General features: G+C 42.1%; 1 pseudogene; it reads left to right on the top strand.

Annotated features, from left to right (window-relative positions):
- Positions 1-15,710, top strand: part of LOC135516980 (outer dynein arm-docking complex subunit 2-like) — a 75,303-nt pseudogene that overhangs the window by 47,220 nt on the left and 12,373 nt on the right.

Genomic DNA, 15,710 nt, shown 5'->3' with positions numbered 1-15,710 from the left:
TATGTTTGGGTTGTTTTGGTCTCTGAGCACTGTACTTAGATTATAGCATGGTTTGCTTTTTCGGTAAAGCTTTTTTGAAATCTGACACAGCGGTTGCATTAAGGAGAAGTGTATCTATAATTCCATGCACAATAGTTGTACCTTTTATCAATGTTTATTATGAGTATTTCTGTAAATTGATGTGGCTCTGCAAAATCACCGGATTTTTTGGAACTACTGAACATAACGCGCCAATGTAAACTGAGATTTTTTTACATAAATATGAACTTTATCGAACAAAACATACATGTATTGTGTAACATGAAGTCCTATGAGTGTCATCTGATGAAGATCATCAAAGGTTAGTGATTAATTTGATCTATATTTCTGCTTTTTGTGACTCCTCTCTTTGGCTGGAAAAATGGCTGTGACTTGGCTCTGTCCTAAAATGATTATTTTGGTTTGCTTTCGTCAAAAAAGCCTTTTTGAAATCGGACACTGTGGTGGGATTAAAAGAAGTGTATCTTTAAAATGGTGTAAAATGCTTGTATGTTTGAGGAATTTTAATTTTGGGATTTCTGTTGTTTTGAATTTGGCACCCTGCACTTTCACTGGCTGTTGTCATATTGATCCTGTTAGCGGGATCTCAGCCCAAAGAGGTTAATAAATGTATCGTATGTATCGTGTGTGGCAGGCTTACAATTATGGCAAAACACAACATTTGAGATTGCGCTGACCCTGGTGCTAGAGGGGGGTACACAGCTGGAGGTTGAATGTTTGAAGGGGTTTGGGACTATAAAAAGTTTGGGAACCATTGATCAACAGGATATTGATTATGATTGAGAATTATGTGACTCAAATATTTAAAATGTCTATCACTGTTCTATTCTTCAAGCCCATAAACATATGTCCAAAGCATCATATAACATATAAGGCTATATAACGATTAAAGTGAATGGTTGACTTAAGTGATTGATTGACCCTGGTGCTATGCCTTCCCTCAGGTTCCAGGAGTACAAGGCCCAGAAACCTGCCAACAGGGCCACCATCAGGAAATGTGGAGGCATCCAGCCCCTGGTCAACCTGCTGACCCGGAACCAGGCTCTGCTGGTCAACGTCACCAAGGCTGTGGGGGCCTGCGCCACAGAGCCAGAGAACATGGCGTAAGTCATAGAGATGTATCATATATTTAATTATGTGGTGTAAATCACCTACCCAGTTCAGATGATCAACAGTGGTGGTAAGCACCTTGTTTTTAATGCACTGCAACGTCATTGCAAGCTCTTCAAAATGTGTCATAACCTCTGTTATTAGCGGCCATTCAGCATCATAATTGGTTCTAATAAAGTTGTTGACAGACAGTGTTATGACACAACTTGGCATGTGTCCTAATGATAATGTAAGGCTATTATCTTAATCATTCATCTTTACCAGGTAGGTTTCATGTTTCATGTTCTTTTTCAGCTGAGTGACACTTTTAAAAGCCTTGTTTATTGACCCTGCTGTGATAAATATGGTTGTGGTGGCGCGTCCCACAGTTTTACTGTACTTCTGTGGTCATTCATGGTGCTAGGCTGGTCAGGGTAGCATACCTTCAGCCATCCAAGCCCTCAGGGCTGTAAAAACAAACACTGAACACGTACAGTCCAGTCCTGCTTCCAGCCTACAGTATGTGCTCATTTGGTTTCAATGCTCCCAAATGCTGCAAACAGTACAGTATACAGTCCAAATCTGAATTTCATTGCTTTTACGAGGCTGTTACAGACGGCAAGACCCTTACTTAATTAACACTGGACGCAAATAAATAACTTCTTCATTTTGTTAGGCAAGCCATTAACGCCATTGTCAGGAAAAAGTGATATGGTTATGATAAGCAGAACCACAGTGGTGCAATAAAAAGTGCAGAACGTTGTTGTGAAGAAATAAGGCCATTCAGCAATTAGGCTACCTAGCCTAATTTCTCGAAGACATTCATCACACAGCCCAGGCAGAATGTTACATCAGAACCCATTCATTCGGGTCCATGTTTTCACATGGAATGTATATTTAGGCCTTGTCATTTTGCATTCACATTTAGCTGAAAGTCATTATTTCCACAAGTGCTTTTTGTATGTCTTGTGGCAGTGACTTATTTTGAGGACCTGTGCGTACAGTAGTTCGCTTGAGCAATTAACATAGCTCACATTTGATTGTTTCCTGCTCCAGACCACGTATGGTCAGAGCTGGTTCTCAGATTAAGGGCCAGGGCCTGCTATTGTCTCAATGATTTACTGGACTACAGGGTGATGTCTGTTTGTCTGTGGTCCAAAGTCTGGTGCTCCAAATTCAGGCGCAAAATCTATGTCAGTTAACTTGGCTTTGTTTGGCTTTGTTTTTCTGGTGCAGGATCACATGGTCAGGAAAATAAGTTGTTCCCTTACAACAAAAAAATAACACAAATAGCTTTTTTTCATGAGATAGCTGTTTTCACATGTTGAGCTTAAATTTCACATGTTGAAACCATATTTTCACATGTATTAGATTTAGAGTTCACATGTTAACACCACCTTTTCACATGTGAGAAGAAAAGCGTGCTTTCACCTCACATGAATTGCAGTTGCGGAAATTGGATTTGCAGTGTGAAAATGCACATGTGAAAGTGTAGTTGACATGAGTCGGACGTGTTTGTTGGTCCTCTTGGTTGAATGGCCAAGATCAAATCAAATCAAATTTATTTATATAGCCCTTCGTACATCAGCTGATATCTCAAAGTGCTGTACAGAAACCCAGCCTAAAACCCCAAACAGCAAGCAATGCAGGTGTAGAAGCACGGTGGCTAGGAAAAACTCCCTAGAAAGGCCAAAACCTAGGAAGAAACCTAGAGAGGAACCAGGCTATGTCGATTAAGATGTTGGCTTCTCCTGTGGGAGCCCCAGGTTCTAATCATGCAAGTTTCCAAAGCACACATGTGAAAGGGGGATAGCTAGTCAGTTTTCCAACTGAATGTATTCAACTGAAATATGAATCAGAGAGGTGCGGGGGGCTTCCTTAATCGACACCTTCGGCACCTGGGGAACAGTGAGTTAACTGCCTTGCTCAGGGGCAGAATTACAGATTTTTACTTTGTCAGCTCTGGGATTTGATCCAGCAAGCTATCGGTTACTGGCCCAACGCTCTAACCACTAGGCTACTAGGAAGGTATGCTACCCTAATATCACCTGTGAAATTGTTGGGAAACCACATGACTGAGTTTATGTGAAAAAATAACATATGTGAAACTTCATATGTGTCTGAAAGCCATGTCTGACTTACGCATGTTTTTTATGTTCTTTTCAGAACGTGATTTTTTCATTTTTTTGGTTGCTTGAAGGGTTACTATTGTAACGCTCACTATTGAAACGCTCATCGGAAGAAGTGGACCAAGATGCAGCGTGGTAAGTGTTCATACTTTATTTCAACTGAGCACTAAACAAAACAACAAAAGGACCAACGACCATCACGTTCTGAATGCTACACAGAGCTAACAACAAAAAAAAAACATCCCACAACCTAAGGTGGCAAAGCAGGCTGCCTAAGTATGATTCCCAATCAGTGACAATGATAGACAGCTGTCCCTGATTGAGAACCATAACCGGCCAAAACATAGAAACACAAAACCTAGAAATAAAGAACATTGAATGCCCACCCAAATCACACCCTGACCAAACCAAAATAGAGACAGGGCGTGACAACTATTCAAAACAAACTTATTGATAAGACTACCTATATATATATATTTATATATAAGTAACTAATTATTTTATTTGCTTATTTTTATTCTAAGCTATTGCACTGTATAGGTTCATGAAATCATAGACAAAATAAATATTAAAATACAGGAAAATATCACATCACTTTCTGTAACTTTCAAGAAAGAGCACACGTTGTGCTTGAGACTTTGTGGTCTCCCCGTTTCCATCCCTCATCCAAACTGTCAGTTGTCTCCTTCATGCTAACGTGTTTCATACCTGCTCTTCTGAGGACAGTACTTTTCTGGCACTTGATATGAAGTTTAGTTTGTTGTTGGGCTTGATTTAGGAGGCCCTACGGAATGGAATCTTATGTTATGATCCCCCAGACTGATTTATGCGCAAACGGAAGACAGACGGCGCAGGGGACTTCTTCTGATGAGTGCTCGCTCGTTTGCAGTCACGGAGATACCGTGATTAGGGAGTGTTTAATTCATTATGACAGCATTCAATGTCGGCCTTGTTGGTGGAAGCACACATGGGAAACACGTTACATGTTATTTATACCAGACAACGGGCGCACTGTGGCGTAATTCTTTGGGTTCCCAGACCCTGACTACAGCCTTAACTACAGTCATGTACGCAGCATGAAATATGGCTTATGCTTAAGTAAACTTCAACTCAGACGCAATGAAATATAGAGAGACCTGTCTACTGGCTCTGTTTGATTTGGAAAGAAGTACCCCTGAACTACCCACCGTACAGCGTAATGTTGTTTTGGTTCTATAAATAAATATCTGTATGGACTTCACTCACTATACATGAATCTACACCAGTTAACCTTTGGCCTAACATCACGTAGGTGGTCAGTGATTTCTCATGGAGATTCACTTTACAAGACAAGACAGAGAGGGGGTTTTAGAGCTGTGGTGGAAACCGAATTGGACTGGTGAAGGTTGGTTTGTGATTGAAAACCCATTCAGCTAAATGTCTGATACCTTTGATCCTGCCCTGTGATGGGTTTTCAGGGCCTGGACCTGGACAAACTGCTACTGTATGGCACAGACCAGCCCAGCCAGTTCCGAGAAAGAGAAGCTCTCAAATGCTCCTCTTAACTATGAAAGTATGGTGCAGATAACACTGACTGTGCCCACTGTAATATCAATCTATCTCCTTTCTCTTCCTCTTCTCTCTATCTTCTCTCTCTCTCTCTCCCCCCTCTTTCTTTCTCTTCTCTCTCTTTCTCTGACTTTGTCTCTCTCTCGCTCTATTTCTCTTCTCTCTCTCACTTTCTCTCTCTCTCCCTCTCTCTGTGTCTCTCTCTCCCTTCTCTCCCTTCCCTCTCTCTAGTTTCTCTCACTCTTCTCCTTTTTCTCTTCCTCAACAGGATCATTGACCGTCTGGATGGGAGTGCGCCTGCTTTGGTCCTTCTTGAAAAACCCAAATCCAGATGTCCAGGCCAGTGGTGCATGGGGTATTTGTCCATGCATTGAAAATGCAAAGGTACAGTACCAAACGTTTTGTTTTCACTCACAGTAGCACTACATTTGTTTTTAATTATAATGACAATTCTGCTCAACAACAAATTTGTCTTTGCCATAAAAGTTGTTGTTATATTGCAAGTTGATCATTGTTGGAATATGTTTATCATGTTTATCGTGTTTGGATCCCTCTCTCTGTCACTGTTCAGCCTGTTATGTCATCATGTCTGCCTCCTCAAGGCTCTCTGTCCTTAAAGATGCACTATGCAGAAATCTCTCCGCCATTTCCTGGTTGCAAAAATTTTAGTTTGCCTAATTTGGAGTTTATGTGACTGAACAAGCAAGTATAGTGTAGAGAATCATTGTACCATCTAAACCGCTGTGAAATATATTTTCCATAACCACAAATATTGTATTTTCAGCTGTTTCAAGCTGGTGTAAAAGACTCAAAAACGAAACTTAAAAACCGGGAAGCATAGAAATATCACAGATAGAACAGATCTTTGGCTTCTTAGACTGGCTTTCAATGAGAATGAAGTTACATATTGCAGCTTTAAAGTCAATCTGGTGTTGGGAGGTTGTAGCAGGGGCAGTGCTGTGTCACTATAGGCTTACATGAACCCTCCACTAATATAAAGCAGAACACTGATCTTTTTTGGTGAACTGGGAAACAGTGCAGGCAGGCAGGCAGGCAGGCAGGCAGGCAGGCAGGCAGGCAGGCAGGCAGGCAGGCAGGCAGGCAGGCAGGCAGGCAGGCAGGCACTTGGAGGAGTAATATCCTGTGGCATGTTCTGATTCCTCTGTTGAAAATCCTCTCTCAACATGCTCTGAGTTACAGTGTCACACAACCAGCAGCAGTTTCTTCTTACACAACGAGCAGGGTGCCAGGCAGGCTGTGTCTCCTGTGACCCCATGCTGCATATCCAATCTATGCTGCTGAACATACTTCTAATGTACAGTCCTCACAACATTAGGTCCGACTGTATAGCATGCATATACACTCTGCATTCCAAATTGCACCCTGTTCCCTATATAGTGCACTTATTTTGACCAGTAGTGCACTATGTAGGAAACAGGGTGCCATATGGGACGTACACACAGTCTATTGCATTAATATAGAACTGCTGAAATATAACTGTGTCAAACCCCCCCTTGAGCTGTTGTATATTTTTTCAGAAATACAAATGGAACATTGTTCTATTAGATTATCGACATGATTAACGTAAACAGGATGTCAATCGGGCAGTCTGTTCAAACAGATACACTGGGTCCAGTTCAGGCAGGTGTCTCAGTTAAGGTGAGGGAGATTTTCACTCGCTAGAAGGAATTTTTCTGGCTCAGAAGTGTCGCAAAAAATGATATATGGCAACCATATGGAAGAGGAGGACCGGCCGCAGCTCAACTCACTATTTGAACGCTAACAAAGTTTGACAATGTTTGTCTGGACTCTACAGTGCCAATTTTTGTAGGAATACATGAACATGCTCTTTGGTTGATTTCTGAGACAGGGTCAATGACAAGAGCTAAACAGTGCAGGGTTTTGCCTGTCGAGGAGAGCGAGGGGAATTCGACACTGCTTGGTGTAGTAGTAGTTATTTAGATAAAACCCCCATGTGGTTTTAGTTAGCAGTTCCACAATGAATTTTGAGAGAATCACGGTGTAAATGCAGCTGTTGGATGCTTCAGTCCAGTCCATACCTCTACTCGTCCTCAGACACATTTAGACACATAGAGGATTCAGGAACAGTACACCCCATTACTGGCCTGCCTGGCTTGCCTGGCCAGCTCTCTGTGAGTAAAGCCCCAGTCATTATTGCATGCAGGCAGTCAGCTGGGGCTTTGCAGTGAATCAATCAATTAGCTTTGTTCCCTCAATCAAGGATGTAACCTGCCCTGCTGCTCATGTAATGAAGGGCATCATTAATTTGCCAGGACATGGGCAACTTGCAGTGAATGGTGTATTTTTTATTTGACATAGTAGCCTACCGTATAGCAGCATATGGAAGTAGGAGCCTGATTGCTTGCTGGAGAGGGTCAGGGCAAACTACTCTGCTGTGCCACTTGGGAAGTGCTGTGCCACTTCCTTCCCTCTTCCTCGGGTCTAGGCTACATCACGCACACCGACCAGATAATGTGTATTCTATTTAATTTTATCTTTGGGGAAAGGGACAGCAGGATTACATGGGCCTTACGTGTGTAGCTTCATAATGGGGCGGTTTTCAGGGATAAGAGGTTCTGTCCAGGCCATGAAAGGGATCCTCACTAGTCTTTCACAGCTGGTGGCTTGAGAAGCGCTTCCCCTGTTGCTGGTGAGTCGTGGCATCATCAGTATTCCTGAGGAAATGCTTCCTGTGCTGTGTGTTGTTGGGGCAGAGTGGCACGGAGGGGTGGTCAGCTCCTGGCCCTGGTTCTGGCCCGGCACACACTGCTCGTCTTCTGGCACCACATCTGAGGGGAGCGGAGAGAGAAACACCACCATGTCCTGTCCAGCTCTCTGAGCCCTGGTCTGTCAGAGCTAGAAGGCTCCATTCAAAACTCCTCACTGCCTGCAATCCTGTCCTATGTAAGAATGCTGTTCATCGACTACAGCTCAGCATTTAACGCCATAGTACCCTCCAAACTCATCATTAAGCTCGAGACCCTGGGTCTTGACCCTGCCCTGTGCAACTGGGTCTGGACTTCTGACGGGCCGCCCCCAGGTGGTGAGGGTAGGAAACACTGGGGCCCCACAAGGGTGCGTTCTCAGCCCTCTCCTGTACTCCCTGTTCAACCATGACTGCATGGCCATGCACGCCTCCAACTCAATCATCACGTTTGCAGATGACACAGTGGTAGGCTTGATTACCAACAACGACGAGACGGCCTACCAGGAGGAGGTGGGGGCCCTCGGAGTGTGGTGTCAGGAAAATAACCTCACACTCAACGTCAACAAAACAAAGGAGATGATCGTGGATTTCAGGAAACAGCAGAGGGAGCACCCCCCCTATCCACATTGAAGGGACAGTAGTTAAGAAGGTGGACAGTTTTAAGTTCCTCGGCGTACACAAACAGAAATGGTCCACCCACACAGACAGCGTGGTGAAGAAGGCAACAGCAGGAGGCTAAATAAATTTGGCTTGTCACCACAAACACTCAAACTTTTACAGATGCACAATCGAGAGCATCCTGTTGGGCTATATCACCGCCTGGTACGGCAACTGTATGGCTTTCCAGAGGGTAGTGAGGTCTGCACAACGCATCAACGGGGGCAAACTACCTGCCCTCCAGGACACCTACACCACCCAATGTCACAAAAGTTCATCAAGGACAACAACCACACGAGCCACTGCCTGTTCACCCTGCTATCATCCAGAAGTCAGGTCAGTACAAGTGCATTAAAGCTGGGACAGAGAAACTGAAAAACAGCTTCTATCTCAAGGTCATCAGACTGCTACCACTCAAATCTCTAGCCACTTTAATAATAAAAAATTGGATGTAATAAATGTATCACTAGTCACTTTAAAAAATGCCACTTTAATGCCACAGACTACATTACTCATCTGATATGTATATACTGTACTCTATACCGTCTACTGCATTTGGCCATCACTCATCCATATATTTATATGTACATATTCTTATTAATTTCTTTACACTTGTGTGTATAAGGTAGTTGTTGTGAAATTGTTAGATTACTTGTTAGATATTACTGCATGGTCGGAACTAGAAGCACAAGCATTTTGCTACACTCACATTAACATCTGCTAACCATGTGTATGTGACCAATAACATTTGATTTGATTTGTCCCTTGAGGCTAGTGTTATTGTGGTTAACTGGTGTGGCCATTGATTTATTTATCCTTTATTTAACAAGGTGAGTCCCATTGAGATGTAAATGTCTTTTACAAGTGAGCACAACCCCACACAACCTCCAAAGGGAGGGGGTTATGATTAATCAAATGAAAACAAATGTTATTTGTCACATGCACCGAATACAGGTGCAGACCTTACAGTGAAATGCTTACTTACAAGCCCTTAACCAACAATACAGTTTTAAGAAAAATACCTAAAAAAAAAAAAATACAAGTAATAAATCATTAAAGAGCAGCAGTAAAATAACAATAGCGAGGCTATATACAGGGGGTACCGGTACAGAGTCAATGTGCAGGGGCACTGGTTAGTCAAGGTAATTGAGGTAATATGTACATGTAGGTACAGTTATTAAAGTGACTATGCATAGATAATAAAGTAGCAGAGTAGCAGCAGCGTAAAATAAGGGGGCAATGCAAATAGTCAGCCTGGGTAGCCATTTGATTAGATGTTCAGGACACTTATGGCTTGGGGGTAGAAACTGTTTTAGAAGCCTCTTTGACCTAGACCTAGTGGAGAGAACAGTCTATGACTAGGGTAGCTGGAGTCTTTTACATTATTTAGGCCTTCCTCTGACACCGCCTGGTATAGAGGTCCTGGATGGCAGGAAGCTTTGCCCCAGTGATATACAGTTCCGTTCGCACTACCCTCCTTAGTGCCTTGTCGTCGGAGGCTGAGCAGTTGCCATACCAGGCAGTGATGCAACCAGTTAGGATTCTCTCAATGGTGCAGCTGTAGAACCTTTTGGGAATCTGAGGACCCATGCCAAATCTTTTCAATCTCCTGAGTGGGAATAGGCTTTGTTGTTCCCTCTTCATGACTGCCTTGGTGTGTTTGGACCATGATAGTTTGTTGGTGATGTGAACACCAAGGAATTTGAAGCTCTCAACCTGTTCCTCTACAGCCACGTCAATGAGAATTCACGTAGCATTATTATCACCTTTTATCCCGTTGGGAAAGGGCAGTGTTGAGTGCAAAAGAGATTGCATCATCTGTGGATCTGTTGGGGCGGTATGCAAATTGGAGTGGGTCTAGGTTTTCTGAGATAATGGTGTTGATGTGAGCCATGACCAGCTTTCAAAGCACTTCATGGCTACAGATCTGAGTGCTACGGGTCAGTAATTTAGGCAGGTTACCTTAGTGTTCTTGGGCACAGGGACTATGGTGGTCTGCTTGAAACATGTTGGTATGTTGGTATTTCAGACTCAGCACACAGGGAGAGGTTGAAAATGTCAGTGAAGACACTTACCAGTTTGTCAGCGCATGCTCAGAGTACACGTCCTAGTAATCCGTCTGGCATGCGGCCTTGTGAATGTTGACCCGTATACCTTTTAGGGGTTCCGCTAGCGGAACGTTTCGACAACATCCGGTGAAATTGCAGATCGCGAAATTCAAAGTAAATTATTAGAAATATTAAACTTTCATACAATCACAAGTGCAATACACCAAAATACAGCTTAACATTTTGTTAATCCAGCCACCATGTCAGATTTCAAAAAGGGTTTACGGCGAAAGCAAACCATGCTATTATCTGAGGACAGCACCCCATCAAACAAACTCATGACAATCATAATTCAACCCACCAGGCATGACCCAAAACTCAGAAATAACGATATAATTCATGCCTTACCTTTGAAGATCTTCTTCTGTTGGCACACCAATATGTCCCATATACATCACAAGTGGTACTTTTGTTCGATTATTTCCGTCGTTATAATGTCCATTTATTTGGCGCGTTTGGTTCAGAAAAACACCAGTTCCAACTCGCCCAACATGACTACCATTTATCTAATAGGTTACCTGTAATATTGGTCCAAACATAATATAACTTTAGGTATTTTAAAACGTAAATAATCGATAAAGTTTAAGACGGAATACACTGTGTTCAATTGTGGCTAAAATGAAAATGTAGCGAGTTTCAGGTCGCCCGCCCCAAACAAAAGAGTACACTAGGCTCGACCCTCGTTCTGAATAGCCATACTTCTCCATTTCTCTAAAGAAAAACATCAACCAATTTCTAAAGACTGTTGACATCTAGTGGAAGCAATAGGAAATGCAACCAAGTGCCACAGAAATCTAGGTTCCCATAGAAACCCAATTGAAATTTCCTGGATGGTTTGTCCTCTGGGTTTTGCCTGCCAAATAGGTTCTGTTATACTCACAGACATAATTTTATCGGTTTTAGAAACTTTAGAGTGTTTTCTATCCAAATATACCAATTATATGCATATCCTTCTGGGCCTGAGTAACAGGCTTCTGGGCCTGAGTAACAGGCAGTTTACTTTGGGCACGCTTTTCATCCGGACGTGAAAATACTGCCCCCTATCCCAAACAGGTTTTAAAGGTCTTAATCACCGAGGCAATAATGTCGTAGATGGAGATATAATGTTGATGGAGATGTAGATGGAGCGTGCTTTGTGACAATTATCATTCTGCCCTCTCTAATTATACACTTTCCATAATCTTGGTTCATTATTTCCATATTAATTGAGACATTACAGGCTGGCAGTAGCTGTGTATGACACCTTGATACTCAGTGGTGGAAAAAGTACCCAACTGTCATGAGTAAAAGTCACCCAGTAAAATTCTACTTGAGGAAGTCTGAAAAAATGTAGTTTCAAATATACGTAAGTATGAAAAGTAAATGTAATTGTTAAAATGTACTTAAGTATCAAAAGTAAAAGTATAAATAATTTCAAATTCCTTATATTAAGCAAACCAGATGACACCTTCTTCTTGTTTTTTTAAATTACGGAAAGCCAGGGCACACTCCAACACTCAGACATAATTTACAATTGAAGCATGAGAGTTTAGTGAGTCCTCCAGATCAGAGGCAGTAGGGATGACCAGTGACGTTAGGTTGATAAGTGTGTGAATTTGACTATATTCCTGTCCTGCTAAGAATTCAAAATGTATTGAGTACTTTTGGGTGTCAGGGAAAATGTATGGTGTAAAATATACATAATATTCTTAAGGAATGTAGTGAAGTAAAAGTAAAAGTAATCAAAAATATAAATAGTAAAGTACAGATACCCCCAAAAATTACTTAAGTAGCACTTTAAAGTATTTTTACTTAAGTACTTTACAGCACCTTTGATGCTGTATATTCCCCCCTTAGGTGACGATTATGTTGATGTATGATTTAAAAAGCATCCCGATCTGCCAAGCCTCAATGAAGGCTGCGTCTGAGGTGGTTCTGAAAGAGGCTCACCAGCAGCGGTAGCCCCATAAGTATCTGAGACTCCTGTGGTATCAGCTCATTACTGGTGCCCATGAACTCAAATCAGGGTCTATGGTGCTAGCTTGGCCTGAACGGTCAGGGAAACACACTGACTCCTTCAGTTCCTTTGTGACTGACTCCGGTCCCTTGTTCTTCTGAACAGTGTAGGCTACATGGAAAGGTCATTAGATACAGATGTGCTATCTTAATTTGACCAGTTTCTCACAGCTGGAAAATAATCCTGCAGCAACAGGAAATGTGAACTATTATGTGGATTATAATTAATGGACCTTTTTGTATGGGTTGATACATTTTTTGATAGGATAAATCAAATCTGACATTTTAAAGTGGAAATTTCAAACTTTAGAAGTCTTTTTATACCTTGAATACACTGCAATTAGCATTTCCTGCTGCACAGGAAAATTCTCTGCAACAACAGCGTGATCAAATGAAGATAGAACATCTGTAGGCATTCTGAGTATTAGTGTACTGAACAGTGTTGGCCTGACCTACATGGAAGGGTAGAAAAGGAAGTCCAAATAACTCATCATCCAAATGGATAAGCTGACATTAGATAGGTCTGCTGTAGAAGTATTAGTTTCCCTTGGCCCTCGTATTACTTGGCAAGAAATCCCCCCCCCCCCCCAAATTACTCTGTTGATTTCTGTAAATGGCTTTTTATAACAAACAGAACCTATCTCACCTATTTGGCGTGCTTGACGTGGAATAGCTACTGGCACACCACACAGCCCATCCGTATTGACAATGGCACTTTCCGTGGAGCGGAAAGCAGGACAGAATCATGGCTACTCACATTACCTCCGATTGGGCTGACTGGCACTGATGGGGTTTTGATTTTTGCTAAGGCTGATGAAAAGGCTTTTTATTTTTCCTTAGCATGTATGTATCTTTCGTTTTCTCTGCTCTGCTCAAATGCCCCAGCTTGCCTCCCTGCCCATTACACTGAATTCTGCTCCCTTTATTTTACAGATTGAGAGTGCCAAGCTAATAACAGGCTTTTGACATTTAGGATGTAGGGGAAATGGTGCGCTCCTTTGTCGGTGGATTGCAACTGATTGTTAATTTGCTGAAATCAAAAAACAAAGAGGTACTGGCGAGTGTGTGCATCTCAATGAAGGAGGACATAAAATACCTATAATCCTTCTCAATTAGTGTTTACTGGGAATATTCAGTCCTATTATAAATTGACTATCTATTATATTATCATAAAGTAACTTAATAGTTCTGAGATCCCTGTAAACAAGCTCTATTGAGTAGTATTCATAGTATAGGCCCTAGTCAAAAGTAGTGCACTATATAGGGAATAGGGTACCATTTGAGATGCACCCATAGATGTCTGATGTCTTGTTCTCTCTGTATTACAGACTGATGATAAGCTGTGTCGTTACCTGGCTGAGGCAGTCGCCCGCTGCTGCATGTGCGGCAGTAACAGGGTATCGTTTGGGGAGGCCGTTGCCCCCTCGTTCGTTAACTGAAGTCCAAGGACTCCTCGGTCCACCAGACCGCAGCTCAGACCCTGTTCCAGAACCCCAGCAACTACATCACCATGCACGAGAAGAGAGTGGTGAAGGTATGTTCACTTCTTTGCTCACAAGCACTTGTCCTTTCCACACCTAGTGGTCAAGGTACTGATTGGTCATTGATTCCGGGCTGTGTCGCAGCTGGCCGCAACCCGGGAGACACATGAGACAATGCACGATTGTCTCAGCGTCGTCCGGGTTAGGGGAAGGCTTGGCTGGTTGGGATGTCCTTGTCCCATCACACTGTAGCGCCTCCTGTGGCGGCCCTGGTGCATGCACGCTGACATGGTTGCCAGTTGTACGGTGTTTCCTAAGACACATTGGTGCGGCTGGCTTCCGGGTTAAGCATGCCGTGTGTCAAGAAGCAGTGCGACTGTGTAGGGTCGTGTTTCGGAGGACGCATGGCTCTCGACCTTCGTCTCTCCCGAGTCCATATGGGAGTTGCAGCGAGGTGACAAGACTGCAACTGCCAATTGGATATCACAAAATTGGTGAGAAAAAAAGGTAAAAAGTAAATTGTTAAACAAATCTAAATATATGGCTACTTTGAAGAATCTCAAATATTACATATATCTTGATTTGTTTAACACGCTTTTGGTTATTACATGATTCCATATGTGTTATTTCATAGTTTTGATGTCTTCACTATTATTCTACAATGTTGAAAATAGTAAAAAATAAAGAAAAACCCTTGAATGAGTAGGTGTGTCCAAACTTTGACTGGTACAGTAATTCCTTTAGATTTTCAGTATAATGTAATTGCACATAGTCATTTTTTGCATTTTAGTTGGTGTTTTGAGACAAAATACTTAATCAGCATTGATGAAAAAGTCTCTGAGCCCCATCACTCTACTTTATTTTAGTGATGTGTGAAAACATTGGTAATAAACGCTGAAAAGCTGTAACTATTTTCAGAGCCTTTGACCAACGGAGCAGAAACAAAGCTAGTTTTATTCTTGTCCGAAACATGACTCCACTTTCTAACCGTCATGGGAATTCAGCAAAGCAAACAACTCAGTGTGTGCAAAGTGCCACTTCCCTTGTAGACCCTAGATGCCATTACAGAGCAAGTCAAAAGGCTGTATCTTGGGTAACTGTTGCTAGGAGTTGTTCCCTGACATGAGAGCAGAATGTGGCAGTGACATGTTTTAGGCCCAAGGAACAGGGCCACAGTTGTCTAGAGCTAAAGGAGAACAACACTATGTTATGGGGTGTACTTCAATGTTCTTTTGTCATAATCCAGAATTGACTCAGAATAGGGACAGTGCGTGTTTCATACAGAATAATATTCTTTATTATTTTCATTTTCCAAAGCTTTTTCCTAACTAGTCATGTTTATATTTATGTGACATTAATGTAAATATTTGAAGTAGATTAAACTGTGTTTAATGTCATGTCGTAGAGAACGGCATAATGCAATGTTTGAGAAAATGTTCCATTTTTTTTTCCAAATTCAATCACATTACTTTCAGAACAGGATTGTCACACGAGAAATCTTTTGTGACCACGTAGTTTTTTTTCCCCAACAACAACTGCGATATAAATTTAAGAAGTGGTTTTGCCATTGCAGCCAAATATTTGTTCCCATGTTCATTTAATGGTGTACTTTAGCTTGATCTGCTGTTGCAGTGTATGTGGTTCAACGCTAGCCATGATTGGTAGCTGGACTGAACATTGGGTGTTCCGAAAGAGTAATGTCCAATTTGCAAAAGTCGTTAAGCAGAATATTGTTTTGTAGTTCAAGCCACAACAAAACCTGGACAGCTGTGTGAGTGTGTTTGTGTCTCTGTACGTACACATTTGTGTACGTGTGTGCGTGTCTGCTCGCCCTGCATACCACCCTGTTAATCAGTCTCTTTCTGTTTGCCCTTATTAATGTACCCAGTGCAGAGTGAGTTGTTTCAACACAAATCCAAAATGTATTTTGGGGATT

This window comes from Oncorhynchus masou, chromosome 28 (assembly GCF_036934945.1).
Source record: "Oncorhynchus masou masou isolate Uvic2021 chromosome 28, UVic_Omas_1.1, whole genome shotgun sequence".
Classification (NCBI taxonomy): domain Eukaryota; kingdom Metazoa; phylum Chordata; class Actinopteri; order Salmoniformes; family Salmonidae; genus Oncorhynchus; species Oncorhynchus masou.
This window is presented reverse-complemented; position numbering and strand designations above follow the sequence as displayed.